General features: G+C 60.4%; 2 non-coding genes across 2 annotated transcripts in view; both read left to right on the forward strand.

Annotated features, from left to right (window-relative positions):
- Positions 1–977, forward strand: part of LOC146144380 (small subunit ribosomal RNA) — a 1,811-nt gene extending 834 nt beyond the window's left edge. The window contains exon 1 of the ribosomal RNA XR_014500582.1: positions 1–977. This exon is cut by the window's left edge and continues 834 nt beyond it. This is a non-coding gene — a ribosomal RNA (small subunit ribosomal RNA).
- Positions 978–1,224: 247 nt separating this feature from the next.
- On the forward strand, positions 1,225–1,378 carry LOC146144381 (5.8S ribosomal RNA). The gene has a single exon (XR_014498943.1). It is a non-coding gene; the product is annotated as a 5.8S ribosomal RNA (ribosomal RNA).
- The last annotated feature ends 1,235 nt before the right edge of the window (positions 1,379–2,613 follow it).

Below are 2,613 nucleotides of genomic sequence, written 5' to 3' on the forward strand. Positions count from 1 at the left end.
ATTTTGTTGGTTTTCGGAGCGCGAGGTAATGATTAAGAGGGACAGACGGGGGCATTCGTACTGTGCCGTTAGAGGTGAAATTCTTGGATCGGCGCAAGACGAACGACTGCGAAAGCATTTGCCAAGAATGTTTTCTTTAATCAAGAGCGAAAGTCAGAGGTTCGAAGACGATCAGATACCGTCCTAGTTCTGACTATAAACGATGCCAACTAGCGATCGGGGGGCGTTAGTTTTACGACCTCTCCGGCAGCTTGCGGGAAACCAAAGTCTTTGGGTTCCGGGGGAAGTATGGTTGCAAAGCTGAAACTTAAAGGAATTGACGGAAGGGCACCACCAGGAGTGGAGCCTGCGGCTTAATTTGACTCAACACGGGAAATCTCACCCGGCCCGGACACAGTGAGGATTGACAGATTGAGAGCTCTTTCTTGATTCTGTGGGTGGTGGTGCATGGCCGTTCTTAGTTGGTGGAGCGATTTGTCTGGTTAATTCCGATAACGAACGAGACTCTGGCTTGCTAACTAGTTACGCGACCCAATCGGTCGGCGTCTAACTTCTTAGAGGGACTAGTGGCGTTTAGCCACACGAGATTGAGCAATAACAGGTCTGTGATGCCCTTAGATGTTCGGGGCCGCACGCGCGCTACACTGACCGGATCAGCATGTGCTCGCCTTGGCCGACAGGTCTGGGTAACCCGCTGAACCCCGGTCGTGCTAGGGATAGGGAATTGCAATTATTTCCCTTGAACGAGGAATTCCCAGTAAGCGCGAGTCATTAGCTCGCGTTGATTACGTCCCTGCCCTTTGTACACACCGCCCGTCGCTACTACCGATTGAATGGTTTAGTGAGGTCCTCCGATTGGACCTGGCGCGGCCGGCAACGGTCGAGCCGGCGTCCGAGAAGACGATCTAACTTGATCATTTAGAGGAAGTAAAAGTCGTAACAAGGTTTCCGTAGGTGAACCTGCGGAAGGATCATTAACGGTCTCGCAAACGCTTCGGCGAACGCGAAACTCGGACAAGCGAGAGAAAAAGTTTTTGCTACCCGGCGCCCGACCCGCGAGGAGCGGCGCGCCGGCCGGCGATTCGGTCACCCGGTAATGTTTGCGCGTCGAGTGCCGCGGTGCCGCGCGCTCCGGCTTCAAGCGTCGGCCTGGCCGACCGCTCGGCGCGGTATATTTTGTCACCCTTTAGTGCGAGGCACTGTGCGAGCGAAACAATCGTGGATGGCTCTTGGCGGTGGATCACTCGGCTCGTGAGTCGATGAAGGACGCAGCTAGCTGCGTGAATTAGTGTGAATTGCAGGACACATTGAGCATCGACGTTCTGAACGCAAATTGCGGCCTCGGGTCAATCCCGGGGCCGCGCCCGCCTCAGGGTCGCGTTGCAAACGTTCCGCGCGGGGATTTCTCCGCGCGGCTGCTGCGGCGTCGGACGCGCGAGCGCCCGTCCCGCTCAAGACAGCACGGCACGATGTGCGACGATCGCGACCAGAATCCCGCGCGGCGGCGGCGAGTCGACCTCGAAGAGGCCAACGGCTGGCGGCTCAAGGGCGGGAATCGAGGTGCGCGGCGGCGCGCGGCGCCGACGGCGAGCGCGGAACGGGAAGAATAGTCCCGGTCCTTACTTTCGGCCTGAGGTCGGACGAGGCTACCCGCTGAATTTAAGCATATTACTAAGCGGAGGAAAAGAAACTAACGAGGATTCCCTCAGTAACGGCGAGTGAAGCGGGATGTGCCCATCGCCGAATCCGCGCGCTTTTGGAGTGCGCGGAATTGTGGCGTACGGAATTCGTCACGGCGCGCTTCGCCGGTCGCCCGCGTCCTTCTGATCGAGGCCTTGTCCCAGAGCGGGTGTCAGGCCCATGGCGGCGACAGGCGGGCGCGCTACGGCGTCTTCCCAGAGTCGGGTTGTTTGGGAATGCAGCCCAAAGCGGGTGGTAAACTCCATCTAAGGCTAAATACGGTCACGAGACCGATAGCGAACAAGTACCGTGAGGGAAAGTTGAAAAGCACTTTGAAGAGAGAGTTAAAGAGTACGTGAAACCGTCGAGAGGCAAACGGGAGGGCCTGTCGGGTCGCCCGGTCGCTTTCAGCCGGCCCCCTGTCGGCGACGTTGTCGTGCGGACCCTCACGGGCCGCCGGCGGCGCCGCCCGATCGGGGACCAGCGCACTAGCGCCGGGCGAAGGCCGCGACCGTCTGGACGGCGGCGAGAAGGCCGCGCGCAAGGTAACCCGGCCTCGGTCGGGTACTATAGGCGCGCGTGTCCGTCGGCCCGCCGTTCGGGCGAGGAGAGATCGCCGCGTCTGCCCTTCGGGGCCGAGCGCCCGGTGCCGGCTGGGGCGTCGTGGGTCGGGGACTGTTCTCAGTGCCCAGCCTCTTCGTCTCGGTCGCGCTTCCGGTGTCGTTTCGCGAGGCGCACGGGGTCCGCGGCTGAAGTCAGCCACCTTCCCGACCCGTCTTGAAACACGGACCAAGGAGTCTAACGTGAGCGCGAGCCACGGGGCAGTACGAAACCCATGGGCGCAGTGAAAGTGAATGTCGGCGCGGTCCGGCGGAGGTGAGACGTCGTCGTTCGCGGCGGCCGCATCACCGGCCGATCTCGTCCGCTTTGCCG

Source organism: Ascidiella aspersa, chromosome 5 (assembly GCF_963924565.1).
Source record: "Ascidiella aspersa chromosome 5, kaAscAspe10.2, whole genome shotgun sequence".
In the NCBI taxonomy this organism is placed as follows: domain Eukaryota; kingdom Metazoa; phylum Chordata; class Ascidiacea; order Phlebobranchia; family Ascidiidae; genus Ascidiella; species Ascidiella aspersa.